Source organism: Tursiops truncatus, chromosome 11 (assembly GCF_011762595.2).
Source record: "Tursiops truncatus isolate mTurTru1 chromosome 11, mTurTru1.mat.Y, whole genome shotgun sequence".
Classification (NCBI taxonomy): Eukaryota; Metazoa; Chordata; class Mammalia; order Artiodactyla; family Delphinidae; genus Tursiops; species Tursiops truncatus.
The window spans coordinates 23,296,925-23,309,468 of NC_047044.1; the positions used below are offsets into that span (position 1 = coordinate 23,296,925).

At 37.3% G+C, this 12,544-nt stretch overlaps 1 long non-coding RNA gene across 1 annotated transcript in view; it reads left to right on the forward strand.

Annotated features, from left to right (window-relative positions):
• LOC109552922 (uncharacterized) overlaps nt 1-12,544 on the forward strand; it is a 617,019-nt gene that overhangs the window by 587,086 nt on the left and 17,389 nt on the right. Inside the window, exons 10-11 of the long non-coding RNA XR_012324243.1 lie at nt 3,068-3,135; nt 3,923-3,999. This is a non-coding gene — a long non-coding RNA (uncharacterized lncRNA). The remainder of the gene's footprint in view (nt 1-3,067; nt 3,136-3,922; nt 4,000-12,544) is intronic.

The following is a 12,544-nucleotide window of genomic DNA, read 5'->3' on the forward strand; positions in this document are numbered from 1 at the left end:
ATTTTTAAAGTCTTTATTGAATTTGTTACAATATTACTTTTGTTTTTATGTTTTTTTGGTTTTTTGGCCACGAGGCATGTGAGATCTTAGCTCCCCGAGCAAGGATCGAACCCGCACCCCCTGCATTGGAAGGCGAAGTCTTAACCACTGGACCGCCAAGGAAGTCCCTCCATACAATAATTTAGACAATCCAGAGCTAAAGGTTGTCTTGTTAAAGGCCAATTCAATCTTAGTCAAGTTTCTACAGCAGCTTGATGTAATGTTTTTTCTGGAGAACAAGGTTGGAAAAAGCTGGGCAGGAGCAGGTAGAGGCTCTGAGTTTGACTTCTTAGTAAACTTCTTGAAGTGGGGACTTCTAGGCCTTTCCCCTTCAGCAAGTGATCAAGCTGAAAGGACAGTAGGGCTGGCCTCATGAGATGTGGCCAGTGCAGTTGTATACAACCCCACCCTTAGATGGGGCCCCCACTCTTGGCATTTAATGCTCTGTGGTTGCCATCTTGAAATTCTTAATAATTTTATCTTTGAATTTGTGTTTTGTAAGTGAAGCTTGATGACAACAGAGCAGGAGCTGGGTCTTGGAGTCTTGGCTTACAACAGGCTCATCTGCCCCAAACTGGGTCCTGGCTGCTGACCCTCTACCTTGGGGGTGGCACTGGGGGGCTTCGGTGCATATACAGGGAGAGTCAGGGTCCAGAGGGTCCCATGTGCTAATTATGGGTGGGCCCTGGGTGCCTATGAGCACCCTTGCCTTGTAAGTATCCCCATGACCAAGAGAATGAGAGGTTAAATACAAATTAAGAAGATACTGTGACAGCTCTACAGAAGTGACAGAAGGAAGGCAAAAGCTTTTTACCTGGTTTTTGTTCAAGGGGCCTCACATTTTCATTGTATACTCTGTCCAACAAATTATGTAGCTAACTAACCCTGAAAGATGATCCAGATTTTTTGGAGGGAAAATATTCTGCAAAAGCTGAATGGCTTTTTTTTTTTTTTTTTTTTTTTACTTGTAACTCTCTCTCTCTCTTTTGTTTTTTTGGTAGCTATTGGCTAGATGCTCATCAATCCTCATTTCTTTACTGGGCTCTTTTACAGGAAGTTATATTTCTCAGCCTCTTTTGTAGTTAGTTCTGGCCCCTAATATGTGGGTTCAAGTGTGGCCTGGCCATGAGAAGTTCCACATGATCCTCTTCATTCTCTCTTTTTACTCAAGGACTGGCTGGATGAAAAGGATCCAGCAAGGGTTTCCAAGGAACCCTTAAAGGTGGGATTGCCACAAGAGAGAAGGAGACAGAATCCCCAAAGCACCATTGGAAGGCTGCCCACAAGATTCTGTATAAGAAATATACACTGATTGTGTTACATCATTGAGAATTTGAGCTTGTTAGTTATAGAAATAGTGTTAATTAACCCAGCTATAGTAGTTTCAACAAAAGATATTTTTCTTAAGCAAGGTCTGTAAGTTATAGCCTTCAAACCAAGTTGGGCCACCACCTATTTTTTAAATAAAGTTTTATTAGGAACACAGCCATGTCCATTTGTTTATGAGTTGTCCATGGCTGCCTTTATGGTACTGTGGCATAAAATGTGACAGAGAGAGTTCGTCCCATAAATCCTAAGATATTTACTATCTGGCCATTTATAGAAAATGTTTGCAAACTACTGGTTTTACGAATAACTGATGTAGTGGTTCCACTCATTTTATCAAATGTGTCTATGCTGACTTGAATGAGCCTTTGTAAGATAAATAGTGATATAACCTGAACAATATGATTTTAATTCTTACTCTTTCCCATTTCTACCATTATAGCAAGTTGTTTTCCAAAGAGATGTAAGATTAAATCCGAGAAGATTCTTGCTATTGTGCAGTTGATTATAATGATAATAATAATAATACTAACAATTAGAATGATAACTGCTAGAACGTTCACTGGAATATATACAGCCAATATGTTCAATATTATATGTATAATATCTGCTTTAATTCTCATAACACCCTATGAAATAGGAATTGTCATTTCATTTTATTGATAAGAAAACTGAAGTTCAGAAAGCTTAATGACTTGCCCAGTATCACTAGGGAAGTAGAATAACTCCTGTGAGTCCTGGAGTTATATACACACATGCACACAATGGTGAGAAGAGCAGCATCTTTCAAAGCTCTGCTTCAGAATCTTGGTTATAAGGATTATACACTTCAGGAAAGATAATGAAGGAGTCCTCTTTGGGGAAACAGAATCTCCCAAGAATGAAAACCTATGGACCTTGACATTAGAGGGTCACCCAGTACCATTCCCAGTAACTTTACAGTGAAATCTACTAACTATCAAACTGGCCTATGAATATATAGCTTTTTAGTGCTTCATTTTAAAATATGACCAGATAGCCAAAAATCCGCAGATTTTTGAGGAAATTCTCTAATTACATAAAGAGATCAAAACAAAGAAGCAGATTAAAAGGGGAAGTAAAGGAAATAAAACACATAGCAAAATAAAAAAACAAATAAAAAACAGCAAATGATTTCCTTAAATAAATAAAAACGAGCCTATTTAAAAGAATAGAAAACCTTGGGCTTTAAAAGCTCTTGGACATTAAAAATAAATTAGCACAACATTTTTAAAAATCAACAGAAAAGTTAAGAAAATCTTCCAAGAAGAAAAAGAAAGATGAATCAAGGTTCAAGAGGTCTCCCAAGAGTTAACACAAAGTGCAAATTGGTAGTTTCAATTTTTTTTTGTCAGTAGTGCTAGAATGAGGGAAACTGAGGGAAAGAAATTATAAAGGAAATAATGATGAAATTTTCCAGGAATTGAAAAGCATGAGTATAATCATTGAAAGAGCCAACTGAATGCCCATTTCAGAGAATGGGATAAAATATACAGGATGGCACATTATCATAGAGTTTCCCAACACTGGACATTAAGAGGATCAGGAGTGAGAATGAAGTTGGACTTCACACTAGCAACACAGTAGGCTAGAAAAAGTGGAGCAACACTATTATAATTCAAAGAGAAGATGATTTCCAACCTGTAAGTTCTCAAAAAATATATTTCATATCCATCTTTTTCAGGAAGCTACTGGAAATGTACCCATAAAAATAAGAGATTAAATCAAGAATGAGGAAGCTGTGGAATCCAGGTAAGAATTCAGCCCAGGGGACAGGGACACATGGAATTCCCAGGATAGTCCTTGTACAGTAGGCCTTGGAAATCAGGTGGTCCAGAAAAGGAAGATGGAGGGGACTTTAGGAAGGAATGTCACAGTAGTATTGATATTATTTATAATAACCTAAATTGGAAGCAACCCAAATGTCCATCACCAGTAGAAGAGATAAATAGTGGTATAATAATGTAATAATATAGCAATATAACAATTAAAATGAATAGACTACCACTAGCTACATGCAACAATGTGGATATATTTGTCGGGTGAAAAAACAGAAATGAAAGAACACAATATATGATTTCACACAACCAGACAGAATTAATCTATGGTAATAGAAGTAAGAACAGTGGGTACTTTTGAGGGGATTGTTTAACTGATAGGGAGTTCAAGGGAGACTTCCAGCGGGTGGGGGAAGGGTCTGGTAATGTTTCTGGTTTTGACCTGGATGATGGTTACATAGATGTGTTTACTTGGCAAAAATTAATCAATTATGATTTGTTAATCTTTCTCTGTATACATAATTTTTTCAATTAAAAGGTTTACTTTGAAAAAGGAAGAAAACAAAAGCAGGTTTACAGTATAATCCCAATTTTATTTTAAAAAGTTATAACATTGAAAAATAATGTAATGTAAAGAGCTATAGCAGAATGTTGATAATGTTTACCTCTTGGATGTACCATTATTGAATGAGTTTTATTTTTGATGATTTTATATACTTTTCTCAATTCTCTATAATGTATAAATATTAATTTATTATCAGGAAGAAAAGGAAACATAAAAAGAACTACACTGAGATAATATTTTCCCCTGCTTATCAGATTGTCAAAGATTAAAAAGGTAAGAGCATGAGGGATGGGTGCCTCATACCCTGTTGGTAGAAGCTATAAACTGAGACATGTATGATTATTAAAATGTGTCCACCATCATACCCAATCAATTTCACCCCTAAGAATTTATACAATAGCAACAGATAGGCAAGTATGTAAAGATCTTTATGAAAGGGTGTTAATTTTAGCTGTTTTTTAGTTAAAACGGAAACTGTTGAATGTCCATTAAAAGGAGATTGGTTCAATACATTATGATATAAACTCAGAATGGAATGCTATAGAGTCATTAAAAATGAGCACCTGGATCTATATTTATTTATTTATTGCAGTACACGGGCCTCTCACTGTTGTGGCCTCTCCCGTTGCGGAGCACAGGCTCCAGACGCGCAGGCTCAGCGGCCATGGCTCACGGGCCTAGCTGCTCAGCAGCATGTGGGAATCTTCCCGGACCGGGGCACTAACCCGTGTCCCCTGCATCGGCAGGCGGACTCTAAACTACTGCGCCACCAGGGAAGCCCTGGATCTATATTTATTAACATGGAATGCATTTGGATTATAGAACAACGTATACAGTTTGATCATATTTTAACAATTATAATAAATATATGGATATATATGTACTGACATAGAGCAATAATGGTTATCTCTGGATGGTGAAACTGTATTATTTTTACTTTTTCATCATTCTTTTCAGTATTTTGATTTCTCTTTTATAAATGTATTAGCCTACTTGGGCTGCTAAAACAAAATACTACAGTCTGAGTGACTTAAACAGCAGACATTTATTTCTCACAGTTCTGGAGGTTAAGAAGTCCGAGATCAAGGTGCCAGCAGACTTGGTTCTTGGTGAGGGCCCTCTTCCTGGCTTGGCGATGGCTGCCTTATTATTATGTCATCACATGGAGGAGAGAGGGAGGGAGAGAAAGAGAGAGAGAGTGAACTCTGGTCTCTCTTCCTCTTCTTATAAAGGTACTAAGCTCATCATGGGGGTCCATTCTCATGACCTCATCCAAACCAAACTTCCTCCCAAAGCCCACACCTCCAAATATTATCACATTGTGGGTTAGGGCTTCAACATATGAATTTTGAGGGACACATTCAGTCCATAACAAACAGCCTGCATAATCTTTCTAATAAAAAGAAATGACCAAGGTATTTTCATTTTGGAAGGAATGAAACTAGCTAAGAGGGAGTGAAGCATTAGTTGTGCCAGAGAATAACCATGTTTCATTTTAATTTTCTTTTCCACTTGAGTTGTTGTTGGTATTTGTTGTGATTTTAAGATAGATTTGTTCTATAGACCTCATAGAGGAGAAAAGAACTGTCTTAAAGAGAACCTTGAATTTCTTACCTATTTTTACTGTTATCTAATACATTGACCTTGGAGGGAAGATGCGATAGGTGTTAAGTCACAGCTTGGCCACTCATCAGCTATGTGATGATGTTAGGCTAGTCACGTAGCTCCTCTGAGCCTGAACTCTTTCAGCCTGTAAAATACAGATAGTAGTATTCCTAATGAGTTGAGAAAATGTAAGCAGTGTGTGGTCAGGCCTTGCCAGTCCTATTTATTGCTGAATCTGCCTCCCACCCTCCCAATCTAGAACAGTCCCTGACCCAGAGTAGGTCAGTAGTTACTTGTTACATGAATGAATGAATAAGTGCTATTGTTCTGTAAACTGTAAGGTGCAAAAATGTAAGTGTTGATTTCATAGTCATTAAACATGATCACTCAGATCTGTATTTATTATCATGGAACCAGTTTGGGTTATAGAATAGCATGTATTGGGTGCTTGCTAACATTTCCTTTTAGTTTGCAGAAATTATTACAATATTCAAAATTACACTTGAAATACTGGGGGAAAGTCCAGGGATTTATGGGATGTGTGTTAGTAAAGCTATGATCTTATAAAAATGAAAGTTTTGGGCATATGTAAAATCAAGTTTTCTGCTGGGTTTTGTGACTATATAAATGGAAAAACAATATTTTTCTTTCAAAAATGATTCATCCGACAAAAATAGTGGTATGGTGGATATAAAATAATTTTATGGATAGCAGTAAATCTTTGTGGAATAAGATCCTAATCTTTTTATGAAAACATAGGACATGCTTCTAGATGCTGATTAGCTTCATGCAGAAACTACAGAGAATGGTAAATATTCTAGTCATCTATTCTAATTAAAATTTAAATTGAAATCTGGGTTCTAATGAAGAGAAACTTAGTGCTGGCCCTGTGGGAACTCTTCAGAGGGTAAGAGGAAAAATGCACAAAGGCATAAAAAGATTTCACACAGACATTTTCTTCTCATGTGTTTTATTTGAACATACAATTTATATTTTATATAGGAGCATGTCTTTCCCTGATGGAGGCCAAACACTGTCCTTTTGACATGGACATTCTTAAAATTGTGTCATATCCCAAGAGTGCAGACCCAACTATGTCACTGTGGACACATTGGCATTATCCCTCTGACACCGTCTCAGGGAAATTAGGTGACAGCTCAACTCCACCTGAGAACTGGATTCATTACTACCAATTTTGGGCATATGATTTGGCAGACAGGGCTCAATGTCAGAGGTTACTGCTGTGTTGAGGGAAAAAAAAATGTTGGGTTGCTACAGAGATATAATCAAGGAAGAATAAAACTTAAAACTCCATACAAATCTTATTGGGCAACTTTAAAAATTAAGTCTGGTTGTCAAATTATTTTACAACATCCCTTTAAGAGCTACTTGTTAAATACCACACAAGCACAAGCCTAGAGAACTCATTCAAAGAGATAAGTTATTCAAAACATTGACAAGAAATAAATGTACAAAATAAAGACATTTCAAAAGAAAGATGTCAAAATGGTGATTTCTTACTAAATGTGATATTGTCATAAACATAAAGTAAATATAGGAAATGGAAACACTAAAAAATCCATTATAGTATTTTAAAAGACATATTCGCACCACTTTAAAAAGATGTGATTTCAACCAGACATTTGAATCAAATTCAACTATTTTTTTAACTTTGAACTGCATTTGTTGCTAAAACATGACACACTAAGTGTGTCATTCCTCCATCTTATAGAATATTTCCTGCTATATTTCTCCACATTTATTCTCTTAGGTTAATTGGGGAAGTGAAACTAATTCTCTATTCAGGATTCCTTCTCAGTCAAGAACAAAGGCATTTCAGCCTACAGGAGAATATCTGAAGGCAGAAGTGGTTCTAGAAAGGTAATAAACACTGTGTTAAGGCATCTTTTCCTGGCTGTGAGCATTCTACAGATAGATGAAAGTTAGCAACTGTCTGTTGGACACTGAGTGGTAGGTAGCATGCCAGAGAGAGAGAGAGCTCACAGCTAATCTATTGTGAACACTATGCAGCATCTCCTCCTCAACCTCCCTTGGTTACTATGCAGAGAGAGGGCTGGGAGAGGAGCATCTCCCCAGCAACACTTGAAGGAAGAGCACGCTGAAAAAACAGAGCACAAAATGACAAGGACAGATCTGACACGGACTACCAGTGGAGTTTGATTAAAATGTACCAAAATTGTAAGTTTTCCTTTCCTATTTAACTGTAAGACACAGTCAGTGTTGCTTAATGTCAATGCCGTTAATGAAGTTGTCAGGCTTGTCACTTTCAATGAATACCAACTTTACTAAGAAACTGGTGCTACAGTTACCTCCAGCTGTATACGATTAAATTCATTCAAGTATGCCCAGGATCCAGACTGTTGATCTTTGGAGAATTTCCCTATGGCTTTGGAGTCTGCCCCCATCAGAACAACTCAACATACCCTGTGAAAGACAGAAGCTTAAAACACTCATCGGAAACACAAAATTTATTTCGAACTTCCTCCAAAATGGGCCAAATGAAATTGGAGGATTCTATTCTCCTATTAGAAGAACCAGTCTCATTCGCAGATTTTGTGGCACTTTTTGAGGCACTCCAAGACTCTGTATCCCTACTGTCTGTCTTCTGCATTCCTTCCACAAGTGAAATAAAATTCCACCATTTTTCCTTTGCTCATTCCTTCCTTCCTTTATTCTCTTATTCACGAAATGTTTGAGTGTCTGGATTAATATTGCATTAAGTACAGGAGGTGATAAAAAGAAGAGCAGATTTTGAAGAATTGGAAATTCTAATAGGGTAGAAAGACTTGTGCATAAATAGCTAACATCCAAGATATAAAGTAGTAAGCACTGCAAAGAAAAAGTATTATGGGCTGAAATTCAGGTGGGAAGATAAGAAAAAGTTTGAGGCTGAGGCTGCATCTGAACTAGGCCTTCGAAAGTGGATAATATTTGAATATTGGGGGTACTTGCTGAGCTCTCTCCCTGGAACTCTCTGATCTTCACGTGGCTGGGCTCCTTCTGGATATTTAGTTTGAGATCAAACATCAACCACTCAGAAATATCTTTCCCTGAACACTCAGTGAAATGACACATCCCACTCACTTTCTATCACATCACTCTGTTTTATTGTCTTCAGAGCACTTATCACTCTGTGAAATTGTTGTGTTTATTTATTTACTCTTTTCACTCATTAGAATAAAAGCTCCATGGAAGTAGATATCTTGTCCCACTTGATTAATGCTGTATTCCCAGGGCCTAGAATATGAGCGGCCTGAAGCAAAGGCTCAAAAAATGTAAATGGGTGAAATGAGTGAAAAAGATGAGAAGAAGACTCCAGGTTTCGGGAAGAGTATAGGAAACAGTGAGGAGGCTGGAGCACGTGGATGTGCATAAGAAACAGTAAAACAGGTGTGAAGTCATGGCAGAAAACACATCCGAAAGGTAGGCTGACGCAGATGTTGAGAGTATCAAATTCTGGTTTAAGGAATTTGAATTGTTTTCTATTGTAAGTGGGCAGCCATAGATTTTGGAATAGGAAAGTCACTCAAAGCAGCATTGGAAAAGCTTAGCCTTTCGGCTGTGTCCAAAATAAAGGAGCAGAGACTGAAGTCTGGAAGAACAGTTAGAGAACTCTTTAGTAGTTTAAGTGGGAAGAAATAAGATTCATTACTTTAGGGAAAGACCATGGAATGATGATTAATCCTCAACACCTGTGTGAATTTGTGTCTCCAATCTCTCTCACAAGAATTAAGTAAAAACTATTCAAGGAATAAGTATTCAGTAACAGAAAGACATGTGATAGGGATAAGGAAAAAGAGAGGAAGGAAGAATAATTCCTAGACCTTTATGTCCAAGGAAGCCAGAGCTGGTTGGAAAGGCCTTGCAGGGAGGAGAAGACGATCTTGAAAACACCTTCACATTGTTTCTAGATCTGGCCTTGTCTTTGAGCTGAGAAAACTCAATTTGAGTTCAGATATACTTTTCCATGTTTTATTCATTCTTTAGGACAAAGAGAACACCGTTCCGTTGCACACTAGCCACCTCATGTCTACTATTAGACCGCACACTCTGGTCCTCACATTCTGGTTGCTCTTTAAGAAGATCTGAATATTATAGAGAACAAACTAGGGGTTACCAGTGGGGAGAGTGAGGGGAGAGGGGCAAGATATGGGTAGGGGATTAAGAGGTGAAAATTACTATGCATAAAATACATAAGCTACAAGGATGTATTGCATAGCACAGGGAATACAGCCAATATTTTGTAATAACTTTAAATGGAATACAATCTATAAAACTTTTGAATCACTGTTATACACCTGAAACTAATATAATATTGTAAATCCACTATACTTCAATTAAAAATTTTTTAAAAAAGAAGATATGAAAATGTAGCAGACTGTGGGTCCTAGAACCAGAGCAACAGGGTTCAGATTCAGTTGTCTACCCTTGGACAAGTTATCTAAATGCTCTATGCCCCAGTTTCCTTATTTGTAGACTTGTGATGATATTAGTAGCACCAATGACATAGAGCTTTTGTGAGAATGAGTGAGCTAAAACATGTAAAGTGCTCAGAGGAGTACCTGGCACAAAGAGAATACTCAGAAAACTTAGTTGTTACTCTTAATGCTACTGTTGCTACTCTTCATCACATTGCTAGCACCTAGCATAGTACTCAGTGCATGCTCACTATTACTCATTAATATTAATGAAAAAAAGTATGGCCTTCATTTACGTTCTGGGTTATAAAGAAGTATTCTAGTAAGCCACTTATTTGTCAGCTTCCATAATGTCAGGAGTCCGCTTTGGATAGGGGAATAGCTTCAACAGCTTTCCTATGAGGTTACCAGCTCACTTTCTTTCCCATGAGTGACTCAGTTTGCTAGCCCACGGGTACATCATCATCATTATTACACCATCATCCTAGTTATCATATAATGAACACTCGCGAGGTACCAGATATTTCTGTTTGATGCAAATAGTAATGTGTGCCAGACACTGTTCTAGGGCCTAGGAATGTAACAGTGAACAAAACCCTTTTCTTTTCCCTCTAGGAGTCAGTACTTTTTTTTTTTTTAATTGAGGCATAGCTGATGTACAATATTTTGTCGGTTTCAGCATAGAGATTCAAAAATTTTAAAGGTTATATTCCATTTATACTTATAAAATGTTGGCTATATTCCCTGTGTTATTCAATATATCCTTGTAGCTTATTTATTTTATACATAGTAGTTTGTACCTCTTAACCACCTACCCTTATCTTGCCTCTCCTCCTCTCCCTCTCCCCACTGGTAACCACTAGTTTGTCCTCTATATCTGGGAGTCTGTTTCTTTTTTGTTATATTCACTGGTTTGTTGTGTTTTTTAGATTCCACATATAAGTGATATCATCCTGTATTTGTCTTTCTCTGTCTGACTTATTTCACTTAGCATAATACACTCTAAGTATATCCTTGTTGTGAAGTTAGTACTTTATAAATGTAATTTCATTTAATCTTCCCCAAAGTGTTGATACGTTATCACTCCCCCTTTATTTATGAGAAGTTTGAGGCTCAGCATAGCTATTAATACATGTGAAAAATCATACAACTATTAGGTGGCCGATGTAGGATATTACTCCAGGTCTGTCTTCAAAGTGTGTTTTCTTTCCAATAAGCTTCACAGCTTCTTAAACATCCTGAATCTATAAAGTAACAAATATTATTTTGTAATTGCTTATGTTAAGTGAAAGCATCTTTATTAGAAGTTCTGTCAAATTGACATTTCTGAGAAAGATTTAATATAAAACTGGGCTAAAGGGTTGATCTAGATAGAATTCTAGTAAAACAGTTCTAGATGTCTCTTAGCAAGTATTTTTATCAATATATAAGCATTTAGGTATTACTGAATATGAAAGTGGGGTCAGATTGTTGTAGTTGTGATGGAAAGCCAACACAAAGAAGCCTCAGCGAAAAGCAAGGGACCTTATGGTTCATATAACTCAACCATAGGAGAGATCGATGGATTCAGGTGTGTCTGGATCCAGGTACTCAGAGAATATCAGCAAGGCTTGTCTTGTTCTCTCTAGTTGTAAGCTTTCCTTTCTCCCCTATTGGCTTCAGTTTCAGGCAGGAAACTCTTCCTGTGGTTGACTTGTCCTTTCAACTTCCAATCCCATAGAAATGAGCACCTCTTTCCTTATGGCTCTGGTCAAGCTCCTGAGGAAGACTCTATTTGAACCAGCTTGGGTCATGTGTCCACCAGGTATAGGGGAGAGGAACACTCTGATTCTAAATCATGGGCATGCTTGAACTTTATGGGCTGAAGTGGCTTTTTATGGAAAGCTAGAGATCTAAACATTCCCCAAAGAAAGGGACACTGGAACAACCAATATAGTCAGGAAAGTTCAAAGCTACACAGGACAGAGAGTAAGAAGAGAGTGACAAAGAGTCCAGTGAAAATCACCAAAAGAAAGCTGCAGTTAATCACTGGAATAAAAGATTAATGAAGTCACTCTGGTAATTTCACCATTTTGCCACAAGGTTTAAATTACTGATCTGAAACGTAAAACTGGAAAATGTATGTGGAATTAACATTTTTACTAGAGTGATAAATGCTGGAAATAATCCTTCAAATGTAAACATATGCTCCATCTGGGTTAGGCCATAAAACAGTTGCACTAAAAGAATATTTTTCTTTGCATGCTGCTAGAAGCTTGCACCCTTGCAAATTTTCAATCTTCCCCAAAGCAAATCCTCTTCTTGTATAAATTTATGATAGAAGTGAAGAAAGCATCCAGGTGATAAATTCTATGCACCCTCTAAACTCATGCTTTTTCTTTTAATTTCCCTATTTTTCCATTTCCCTCTCTCTGAGCTTTCCTCCATCTCTTCCATTCTTCTCTCCTGCCATATACCAATGTATTTGTCAATAACACTTGACCTGTTTAATTGTTCATAAGCCCCTGCCATCATGCAACATAGAACAGAGCAAAATAGTCGCCCTAGAAAGATTTCCAATAAAAGGCTGTATCAAGGTAAGATTTTGCTAGAGAACGGGTACCTTTCCTGATGACATAGTTTTCTCACATGTGGAGGAGAAAAGAAAGAAAAAGGACTAACAATTCTGAGCATTTCTTATGCACTAAACCCTGTGTGAAGTAGGTTTGTCTATATTCTCTTACTGAAGTCACCCTTGTTTCAGCTTCCATGAGCCAGCTATAATCACCATCTTA